This window comes from Zootoca vivipara, chromosome 7 (assembly GCF_965207765.1).
Source record: "Zootoca vivipara chromosome 7, rZooViv2.hap1.1, whole genome shotgun sequence".
NCBI classification, from domain to species: domain Eukaryota; kingdom Metazoa; phylum Chordata; class Lepidosauria; order Squamata; family Lacertidae; genus Zootoca; species Zootoca vivipara.
Window position 1 is genome coordinate 45,460,805 of NC_142590.1, and position 12,035 is coordinate 45,472,839.

Consider the following 12,035-nt stretch of genomic DNA (forward strand, 5'->3'; position numbering starts at 1 on the left):
TTAGGGAGCTGGGTATGTTTAGCCTGGAGAAGAGAAGGTTAAGGGGTGATATGATAGCCATGTTCAAATATATAAAATGATGTCATATAGAGGAGGGTGAAAGGTTGTTTTCTGCTGCTCCAGAGAAACGGACACGGAGCAATGGATTCAAGCTACAATAAAGAAGCTTCCACCTAAACATTAGGAAGAACTTCCTGACAGTAAGAGCTATTTGACAGTGGAATTTGCTGCCAAGGAGTGTGGTGGAGTCTCCTTCTTTGGAGGTCTTTAAGCGGAGGTTTGACAGCCATCTGTCAGGAATGCTTTGATGGTGTTTCCTGCTTGGCAGGGGGTTGGACTGGATGGCCCTTGTGGTCTCTTCCAACTCTATGATTCTATGATTCCTAGAGAAATAAAATGCATCCAGATATTTCATTCTACAGTCCTAAAAACAGTTTGGAAGATAAAGAATTACCTGAGGGATTGTTCAAATCACAGTGTGCAGCAAAATGTTTGATAATCAAAACAATTATTAATCAAACTATTAATCAAACCAATGTGAGGGGAGGAAGCGGGAGGAAGAGAGCACCTGCACATAAAATTCATTCCTAATCCTCAAACCAAACCATTGATCAGAGAATTAGATGTCATCTAATACATAGGATGCACTGACAGTGCCTATGACTGGCTGCCTGGTCTGCCCTGCCCACATTTAATTCAGTTTGCCTGTTCCTCTTTAGCCCTTCCTACTGCGCCTAGCATGGAGATAACAGGAGTGGGCCAAAGATAGTAGCCAGACAGTCAGGAATCATAGGTTCAAGCCAAGTTGAGCATGAAATCAAAGGCAATTACATGGACAATGTAGATGAGAGATTAGGCTCTGCAAAATAGATGCCAGAAATAGAACCAAGAAAATATAAGAATCAGGAATAAGAAAGTACACAGTGTTAAAGTAGTGAAGCAGTAAAGCAGAATTAGCACAAAAAACTTGTTGTATTATGAGCTATTCAGTACTCTGCTTAACTACTGTTTGGCATATTGCTTTTAACAAATTAATAAATACTGTGTTGAAATGATTATGATATTTTAAGTAGTTTTACTGGGGGGAGTTTGAGTTGTGTACCACCTTGAGCTCCTTGGAGGGAAAGGTGGTATACAGTACTATTTTTCTAGAAAAAGAAGTGTATAATGGAACACCTCCCTTGTTCTCTTACAGCCATCTATGAGGTGTCAGAACTGAGTTCCAGTGAATTCCAGCTGAAAAAGTCCGGGTGGTATATAAATGTAATTAATTAATTAATTAATTAATAAGCAAACTGCTCTGGGAATAATTTTATTTTGAAAGGTGGTATATATATATGTATATAACCCACAATTTTCCTTTCTGAGGTTTGTTGTCCTTGCTACATTCAGCTGTGGAAGAGGGGAAAAGAAGCTGTTACTGGAAGATATGCTTCTACATTAGGGGCTGCATCCAGTGCTAGTCGTCCTGATCAGAGTAGACCCAATTAAGACAATAAGCATGATCATATTAGATCCACTAATTTCAATGGGTCTTCTCCAAGCAGAATGTAGTTGCATATATTGCTGGTTCTGAGGGGAGCACCAGACCAGAAGACTGCATCTGTCACCATCTTCATTCCTCTGGGCTGGAATGTAGAGTCATAAGCTGAAACTATGTCAGGAGTCCAGAGGCACTGTGGGGGAATTAAGATAATAGTGATGGTTAAATATAAAGGTGTGTAAATACAAATCCACTGACACATAGGGATGAGCAATTGTCTTATCTAAAAGGGTGCTATCCCAAAGAAAACAAGACTTGACTATTCATTTAGAATTCTTGGTTTATCCCCTCTTAAGTGTCAACTTTATTAGATACATACTTTATGTTTGTATAACATAAAACTTTTAAAGTTAATATTTAAAGTATAAAAATTCACTAGGATATATTTAAATACACATAACACACTTTTCTAAATATGCTTGCTTTTGTGAGGCATTCCCCAATAAAGAGAATTGTTCTGCAACGAGATAGTGTATCTGAATTAAAACAAAGTGCTTGGAATCTAAAATTATAAAGATCTGCTAAAGCCAAATCTGAGCGCACATAATGATATGAAACTCGTGTGTTAAAAGCAGTTTCCGTGCTATAACTTTAATCTCCATTCCAAGGGTTCCTGTCTTCTTTGGAAGGGCGAGCTCCGGGATGCTTCCAGCCAGACACATCTCCGCCTCCCTTCATTGCTGAAAGGTCTGAAAACTACATTTCCCACGATGCCACAGGAGAGAGCGGCTCGCGGCAAACTTAGTGTACGCATGTCCGAATCTAGGAATCCCGCCCCTTAAGGCGGGAACCGCAGTTGTGGTTGGTTCTTACGGCTGCCGCTTAGAGTGAGTTCGAGGGTCAGAGGGCGCGAAGGTGAGTGGTTGCTGTTGGGGACTCGTGGTGCTGAGGGATGGGGGTGGCCGGGGCCGTCCTGGGGGGCGGGGGTGTCGGGTGTCGCTAGATAGGGAGATACCTAAGAGGCGTGGAGCTGAGGGGCGTGTTGGATGGGGCTTTAAGGGGCCGCTTGGGCCCTACGGCCAGGATTGGGGGAGCTGAGCAGGAGGCATTGGGCGGTAGAGCTCGGCCTGGAGCGACGGGCTGAGGGGATCTCACCAAGTATTTGGATCAAGGGGCGCCGGTGCCTCTGTCAGCGCGGGTGGGACGCGCTAGAGAAACGGAGTTACCAAGATCGAGTGGGGGATGGGCTGAGATAGATGCAAGGGAGAACCCAGTAAGGCCTGGTTGGCAAAGGTGCATTGGGGGGTGCTGGGCCTGTGCTAGCCGGTGTGTGCTCGCGTGCCTTTGGGCATAGAGGAATTTGCATAGGAGACTGCGAACACGGAGTAGCAATGCCGTGGTTTGCGGGGAGGGGGCTGGATGCCTTTGGTGCAGTATTTTCCCCCTGTGCCTAGGATCTTCTTGTAGTGTTGAGACACGAGGGTATATCAGATCTAGAGGGCAGATTGTATTGGCCAGGGGTTGGAAGTAAGGGGTTTTGGTTTAATTGGGTTATAGGTTGTTCCTATACTGCACAAAGGATCTAGCTCAGCCTTTCTCAACCTTGGGTCCCCAGATGTTGCTGCACTGCAACTCCCTTGATCCCTGACCACTGGTTTTGCTACTTAGGGATGATGGGAATTGTAGTACCACAACATTTTGGGGACCCAAGGTTGAGAAAAGCTGGAGTTGGAAGAGTGAGGCCAGTGTAGAATTAAGACTTGGGTCAGAAGTGATGCTGCTGTGTTTGGGTTATGTCAGGTATGGATGCATTGAGAATTGAGATCTGGTAAAGACCAATCCAGAATCTAAGGCAATGGACTGTAGTGACAGGAGGAATTGTGGTGATGGGTAGATTGGGGTTGTTAATAAAATTATTTCTTTTTAAATATTTAAGGGTTGTATTTGATACAGCAAGTTTCTGAGAGCTGCAGGTGCCCCATGGAATTCTAGAGTTGGAAAAAACTAACCATTTAATATATATATTCACATACATGCATAAATTGCACCAGTAACTGAATAGAAGCATGGATAAGTGGTAAATATTAAGATATATAAAAGTGGGTATGTGGACTTCGGGGAAGTATACTTTTGGAGAAACACAAGGACAAGGAACCTGCCACTGCACATTTAGGCTGCAATCTTAAACCATTTACCAGGAATTCAATCCCGTTGAATTGAGTGGGATGTCTTTCTGAGTAAAACACTGTTGGGAGGATCACTCTGTCAGTACTTGCCTTCACAATGTACACTGTTTGCCACATTTCCATTTATAAGAATATCACCTAGAAATGAATGTATTGATATATTGATGGAGAGGTGTGAGTTAGCATTCTTTCTAGCTTGCTATGATTCTTGAATTAGATTTCTCTGCTATACCATGGCCAGGCTTGTGTGGTGTTGCCTCTAGTTCAGTGGCTTCCAGAGTTTGTTTCCATATTAATTTCTTTGCTGAAGAATATCTTCACACTTACTTTGTGTGTGGTGTAGTTGGGCCTTATGATCACTCAAGAAATAAGAACACACTCCAGAATGTGCCAACACTTAATAAACAGTTGTGGGTATACTGTGCTTCAGGGAAACTTGTTGTTTAGTCGTTTAGTCGTGTCCGACTCTTTGTGACCCATGGAAGCTTGTCATTGGAAATTTATGAAAGGTTCGGGGGATTTCTACAGCAGTTTGAAAGCTATACAGGTTTGTCTTGAGGATCTAGAAAAGACATGGTTAACTGAGTGTTGTACTTTATCTCAAATGGGAGAGTGGGTGGCTAGGAGGAGCAGTTTTGTTATGGAGTTTCTGAAAATAGTTGCCTTGTGAGACATTTTTCTATTTTTGTAGTGTTACTTAAAACATTTTTTGTAGTCCTTTTTTAATGCTTAGGACACTTGTATGTAAGTTTGGCATGTGAGATTTTGCTCATTATTTTGTTTGAAAAATAATCGATGTGCCAAAAGTTGTTAAGTGAATGGCTCACTGAGGAGTGGTAAGAAAACCTGTGGTTTCAGATATGCTCCAAGCATATCTGAAGCTAAGCTGATTTTCAGATATGCTCCAAGCATATCTGAAGCTAAGCTGATTTTTTAAATAAAGTTTTTAAGCTGATTCTTCAATTATAGGATGGAATATTTACCTACATATTCTTTTGCTTTACAGTAGGTCAGTTCTACAGTTACTGCATATGAAATGTTCAGTGAATTCTATCCTTTGACCATCATGATTCACTTATTCAAAAGATGGCTCATGGGTGCCAGTAGGGTTTTCTGTACCTAGTACACTGCATGTTATTTAGTCCCTCCACCTTACTGGCAAGAGGCCATCAATTTCAATAAAATTTGCATGTTTATCATAGGCAAACCAGTGACAACTTTGCAGGTGATACAGAGGGGCCAAATAAATTAGGGGTCACATACAAGTGCTGAGATGTCTAACTAACAGAATGCCATTAGATGAGGCTTTCCCCACAATTGTATTTCCACACTGAAATTTCTGCCTGTCACACATCTGTTAAATGCACAGATGCCCTGCTATTCATATACTAACTCTAAACCAGGGTAGTGCCATTTTGGCCCATAGCCATATGTAGGATTGTGCCATATAATGGAAGTTATTGGAATCTGGACTATAAAACTAGATGCAGAAACCTGTTTTAGTAAAAAGAAAATAAATGTGATCAGCTAGGAATATTCATATAGGTTTACCAAGCTGTTAGAATAACGATGTTGGACCTCCTCTCTAACACCACCACCGCCCCCCGCAACTGAATCCTGTTCCAATACCTCTTTTGGATGAAGGATTTCACGTTTGGTTTTGTTCCTTAAGAGAACATTTTAATGCCTACCTTCATTTTGGCTCTATTAATTATGGTACACACATAGTTTCTTTGGTGTAGGGATTCTTGTCTGCATCAAGAGACAAAATATAAATTATGCACAGGGTTCCAGTATTTTGTGTTGGGATAACATAAGGCCTGCAGGTGAAATTTGGCTCACCAGTCCTCCCCATTTGGCCTATGAGACTGTTTTGGGCAAGCCATATTTATATTTATATGATTTATTTTTTATTTTATTTATGTATTTATTTATGTATTTGTTTAGTATACCGGTAGCTTAGATATCAGGGCAGTTTCACAACGTAAAAATATAAGATAAAAAACACAAAATACATAATAAAACGAGAACAGCCTACTCCCCACAAACCAGTACCCCCCCCCAAACACATTAAAAAGGCCCAAAGCCTGGTTGAAGGGAATATTTTTGTCTGGCACCTAAAGGTGTATAATGAAGGTGTCTGCTGAACCTCTTTGGGGAGAGCATTCCACCAGCAAAGGAGCCACTGCAGGAAAGGCCCGTTCTCGTGTTGTTACCCTCCAGACCTCTTATGGAGGAGGCATATGGAGAAAGGCCTCAGATGATGATTGCAGTGTCTGGGTAGGTTCATATGGATAGAGGCGGTTCTTGAGGTATTGCAGTCCTGATCTGACTGACAGGAATGCTGATTGTCGGGCCGTTCAGAAGCGCTGTGCAAAGTGCTTCGCAAGTCCTGTGCTTGGGAAGCACTGAGTACAACCTGCAGCAGTGGAGGAAGATAAAGAAATGGTCTGCTGGGCCAAAAAAGTTCCGCACACTGTGGTTAAGGATACCACCTGTGGATTTCACTCAGTGTTCAAAATTCTCCATGTGCACTTTGCACCTGGCTATCGGCCACTTGCGACCAAATGAAGATGCCCGAGCACCAGGATGGTGCCTGACATCTCCAACATCTGAAGGTGCATTCCTGGGGGTCCTTGGATCTTGACTGTTTTCACAAACGACACATCCTGTAGAATTATATCTCTTATATTTTATCTGTACAATTAGAATGAATTTCAGGAACCAAAAAGTCATATTGAAAAATACGACTTTCAAGCTGCCTGGCTTCAAAATGGCAATAGACATTCCATTTTGGTGACTGTAACCCTGGTTTAAGAAGCCATCTGGCGCCTATCTTATATATCTACTTATTTCACTGAATCTTCATTGGATATAGTAAAATAACTCAGTCGGTAGAGCATGAGACTTAACTGGGCTTGACTCGTGGGTTGAAAAAGGTTCCTTACTCCTGCACTAAACTATGTTTAGTGTGACACCCATGAGCCTAGACTTCTCCTGGGTTCCTGCCATCTCTCCTTTTAATTAACCATCCAAACACAACAAATGGAGGTTAATCTTAATTGTGGCTAGTTTCAAGTAAACCAGCTTCAGGAAATTTGGTTTGAAGTTAGCTTATCTGAAACTATCCATAGTTAAGAATGACCACAATTTGTTGGGTACAAATGTCATGATAAGCTATGGTTATTCAAAAATAGAAGTGAAAGCTTTTGAAGTTCTCCTCGGAACGTCCTGTACATGTGGGAAGGAGGCAATGTGCAAAACTGAGAGGAGGCTAGGCTTGTTCATGTCTCACTAAACCAGTTTAACTGCATTCGGTCATCATGCTAATGAGTACATTTTTCAAATACACTCAAGATGTGTTTAAGTATAAACTGGACTGTAGGCTTTATGGGTTCAGAATACTGTTGGCATCTGCCTGTCTTGAAAGACAGTGGAGTGCACCTTCAGGGGTGAAGTCAAACCTCTGGGTTAGCAGCACCGAAGTGACCTCTCTGGGGCACAAGCCTGGGCAGTGTGTATGGAGGTCCTGGGCTGCCCAGACAACAAAACCTCCCTTTTGGCCTCACTGATGTGGTCCAAAGGAAAGCAGAGCAATACATTTGACACCAGCTTGGCTGAAGGAGTTGCCGCATACAAGGTGCCATCCAACCCTCTTAGGGACTCCACTCTGGATTTGTGTAGGGTTCACTCCTCAGCCTTTTCTTTTGCAAGGCAGCGGTGGATTAGGATCAGAGTTTTCTTTCTCCTAAATGGACTACCTTTCTAGGTTGATGAGCCCCATCTGCCCCTCACTTCCCTCTGCAGCACACACAGAAACCACCTTCTTGACTGTTGGACCCACTATTGGTCTTGTCTGCTCAATCTGCCAGAGACTGTCTTCGCATGCAGGGGCGGACCCTAACTCACTGAGAGTTTGAGACCCATCGACTACCCTCACCTTGTTTAGCCAGCCAGTCAAAGCTCTTTCCCGGAGTGTGGCTGCTGTCACATGCTGACAGCTTCTAGGGGCGACAGGTGAGTGCAGGGTGGGGACCAAAGTTGGAGAAACTACCCCAGAAGGAGCACAATATGCCCCCCACAAGAGGTATTACCCCTCCTCTAACACCATACATATAAATGAAGATAATTTAATCCCTCCTGACAGACTGAGTCTCTATCTTAATTTTCACCATAGGTTAGTTACGCTAAACAGAGGCACACTTGTTCCTGCCACAAGGAGAAAGCGGGAGAGGAAGTTATGGCACCGTGGTCATAGATCCATTTTTCCCATAACCCTCTGTTCTTTTCTGTCTTTCTCTGAATATTTTTTAAAAATATATATTCTGTACACTTTGAGTTTTGAAAGCATCACAACATTCTGTTTTTAATGTTTTAATACAGGGGTCAGCAAACTTTTTCAGCAGGGGGCCGGTCCACTGTCCCTCAGACCTTGTGGGGGGCCGGACTATATTTTTTTGGGGGATGAACAAATTCCTATGCCCCACAAATAACCCAGAGATGCATTTTAAATAAAAGGACACATTCTACTCTTGTAAAAACACGCTGATTCCTGGACCGTCCGTGGGCTGAATTGAGAATGTGATTGGGCCGGATCCGGCCCCCGGGCCTTAGTTTGCCTACCTATGTTTTAATATACTGTATACATTTTTTCTCGCTGGTGCTGGTGCTGGTGCTGGTGATGAAGCCCCTTTTAATAGGCGGAGCTAATATGATGTACATATTAGCAATTTGAATGGAGATTAGTGGAAGTGTACTTGGGTTTCATTTATTGCTTTCCTACTGTGACAATGTTGCCAGTGTAGAAAAATAGGTACATTTCCCACTGAAAGTGCTAGGTGAAGTGAAAGGCTGCTATGGCCTTACATCCCTACAAAGTGAATGCTGGTTTTTCCATTGCATACACGGACTTTTTCTGGCATAGGATGCTTCCAGCTCTTAGCATACCAGTGCAGGCTTTTGCAGCTGGTTGGTTTGTGTGTGCACCAAACTGCCCTCAGGCTGAGACCCAGAATCTTTTAATGGGTGGGTCATCTCATGTACAAAACGACAGTTTACAGGTTGTACACACTACAGTGCAAATATGATCTTGTATTATGGGGATGGAGTGAAGGTGCTGCATTTGGATTGGCGTATATTTTGAAGATGCAATATGCTTCCTCATTGGACTTAATGGTGACAGAACCACAAAGAATAAAAGGGCAGTAACCCAGAATATAACCTTAGTAAATTATACAAAAGAACAACAACCTTGCAGCACTTGGCTACAGAATGATGCCAACAAATGCCAATGATTGACTGTAGTATGAATTTATCTGGGTTTTTTTTTTGTTGAAAACCAGCTATTGGAATTATCTGTCTCATTTATGCCCATGCATGGGTTTGATTTGTTTTAATTACACTTGCCTGTAAAATTTAAATATTAGTATTATGCACAAAGATCCCATAAAACGAAGATTCATAGGCTAACATGTCTCACTGCAAAAATTAGTTGCATGCCTAAGTATCATTCATTGCTAGTTTGTTCTTTGTAACTGCAAGGCAGGCATTAAGCATTTCTCATGGGGCAGGTAAGGTCTCTCTTCCCTGCCATTGTCTGCCTTTGTTTCCCCCTCTTCTTTCTCTTGGGGATGGATGTGCACACACACACACACACACACACACACACTTCCTTCGATATCTCTTGATCCAAGCTGTGTAGCAGCCTTGGTGCTAGGGCTTCTCAGTAGTCCCTTGGCAAACAGTGTAGTGCAGCTGGGAACATAATGCAGCATAAGTGGTGCCTTCCTGGGTCACACCATCTAGCTTAGTATCAGAGCTCAATTGAGCCAGAGTTTACCAGGGCTTAGTCCTGCAACCTGGTTTCTGTGCCAGAACTTGGCCCTGGAATATGTGAAATGGGATATTAATACATTTGAATTGCTATCTCCTGCCAAAGAAGGGAAATCTCCTAGCCCCCGCAAGCTCCAATTTCAATACAATATTGCTTCTGTTCTACAGGGATATCAAAATATAAAATATAATTAAGCTTTAAGTGAATCTTCATGAATCTTCTAGGTAGTTATTTTGGTCAGGTAACTTTCTGGAACAATTGGAAGCTCCAAGTTAATTTCACCTACAGTGTGTGGAGGCTGTGCTGGGCCTCAACTCTGACCGTTTTACACACACACACACACACACACACACACACACACACACACACACACACTTCAAGAACCTGTGTCTCCTATAGCTAAGATATTGTATCCCCTTAATATTTCTAGCAGTCTTATTTTTTATTACAGGTAGGTAGCCGTGTTGGTCTGTTTTTTATTTTATTTTTTATTAATTATTATCACATCATTATTAATTAATTAATAAAGCAGCCAACTGGAATGGCTCATCACACCCCAGTATTGCCATGTTCAAATGTAAAATATTTCTGAAACATTTTTAAATTACCCTTAATATTTTATTGGATTGATATATTTGTGTTCTAAATAGCTTGTATCATTTATTTTGAGCGGAGTGTGTGGGTAACTTTCTGTTACTTACATAGTACCTCAACCTCAGGCACATCTACATTATCAGCACCTTTCAACATCCGAATCAGATATAATTTTCATTTTTCTTCTCTGTGAAATTTCTGGTTCCTGAAGTGTATAAAAATGCTTAAAATATACACATGCCATTACAGTCATACCTCAGTTTAAGTACGCCTTGGTTTGAGTATTTTCAGTTTAAGTACTCCGCGGACCTGTCTGGAACGGATTAATCCACTTTCCATTACTTTCAATGGGAAAGTTCGCTTCAGGTTGAAGTACGCTTCAGGTTAAGTACAGTACAGACTTCTGGAACCAATTGTGTATGTAAACCGAGGTACCACTGTAGTTCCTTTTGCATGTTCCCTCAACGCACAGAGTAAATGTGGGCTGTGTAACTGTACATGTTGGCTCCACATACAAACTTTGTGCATAGGGCCTAAGATCTGAGAAGGGGCACCATCATCTGTACAACTGTACATGTGAACATGCTCAATGCAATTTGAAACCCTGCACAGTATGTGGAATGCCTACGTCTATACAGGGTAGGCACCCCTTCTTGTGCAGTTACCTTTATGAATTGAGGATGGGGATAGGGCAAATGGGGTGCATTGGAGGTGAGACTCCTCTCCACTTGTTTAGTCTACTTGGGGAGGCAACATCTGAAAGGAGCTGTTTATTAGGGACATATGGTAGTTTTCTTTCCAATTAGTAGAAAAAATGATAGGATTATTTGTATGATATACTAGTGACCAAGAGCACAGACAAACTTGCCCTGGGTGCCAGAATGTCTTGAGCAAACTAACCCCTCCTCTTTTTAAAAAGCATTCTAGTATTTCATAAGAAAAAGTTACCAATGGCAGGAGATGAAATCATGGGCAAGTTTCTATAATCTGTAATGGTCTATAAATGTCTTATCTTGCACTCCTGCAGGTGGATATTTCCCGATTTATTGGGTGTTTGAATGTTGTACATTTTTCCATGTCACACTGCTGAATCTGTTAAAGTACTTCATGATGCCTAGCCATATTTTATAGCAACATGGAGTAGCCTAGTAATAGTTGGAGAATATGAAATATTGACATGACTGGCCAGTTGGGATGGTTTGCTCAGTTAAAGGTTATAATCTGACCCTTGACATGCAGGAAAAACGTCATTCTCTTTGTGTGTTTATCTAGATGACGTTTCATTTTATTTCTTAATGATCTTTTGAAAACTCAGAAGTTCAGCTTTCATTTATTTACTGAAGAAATTATAGGTATTGAACCTGTGACAAGTTGAAAGCATAAAACAATGCTTGATGAAGTTGTGGGAACTACATGAGTGAGTTTTAACTGGTTTTTCTGTAGTTGGAGGATAGGAGTTCAGGTCCTATTAGTTCATTTTCCTTCCCCATGACTCATAGTAGAGAGAGAGAGAGAGAGAGAGAGAGAGAGAGAGAGAGAGAGAGAGAGAGAGAGAGAAGTCTAGTTTATGTGTCATGCTAAGCCAAATCATGGCTAAGCTCTAGTGTGTTGGCTTCTGGAGAGGAGATCTCAGCTGCATTGCTTTCCCCCAGTTCTTCTGCTGTGTCATGCTGTGCTAAACCATGGCTTCACCTGGTGTGTTATCCAAATCTTGGCATGTGGTTTAGCTCTCCTGGACAAATGACAAGCTATAAATCAGTGTTTCTCAACCTTTTCCCAACCGTGACCCTCTTCTGACCTTATTTCCTTCCTGTGGTTCCCCATCCTACTGGTAGAAAGCTAACAATTTAAATGTTCTGTTTGTAAATAGAACAGGCTTTGTTTTTAATTTTTATAATTTATACAAAATACAATTACATAAAAATTATACTATTAAGTA

General features: G+C 41.7%; 1 protein-coding gene across 2 annotated transcripts in view; it reads left to right on the forward strand.

The window, feature by feature from the left end:
- Positions 1-2,260: 2,260 nt before the first annotated feature.
- Positions 2,261-12,035, forward strand: part of ERI3 (ERI1 exoribonuclease family member 3) — a 189,114-nt gene continuing 179,339 nt past the window's right edge. The window contains exon 1 of one of the 2 annotated variants that reach the window (XM_035121856.3): positions 2,261-2,398. The gene's annotated coding sequence lies outside the window, so the exon portion shown is untranslated. Of the gene's footprint in view, positions 2,399-7,476; positions 7,687-12,035 lie in introns of those variants that run through there. The other variant, XM_088673312.1, reaches the window with a different exon arrangement.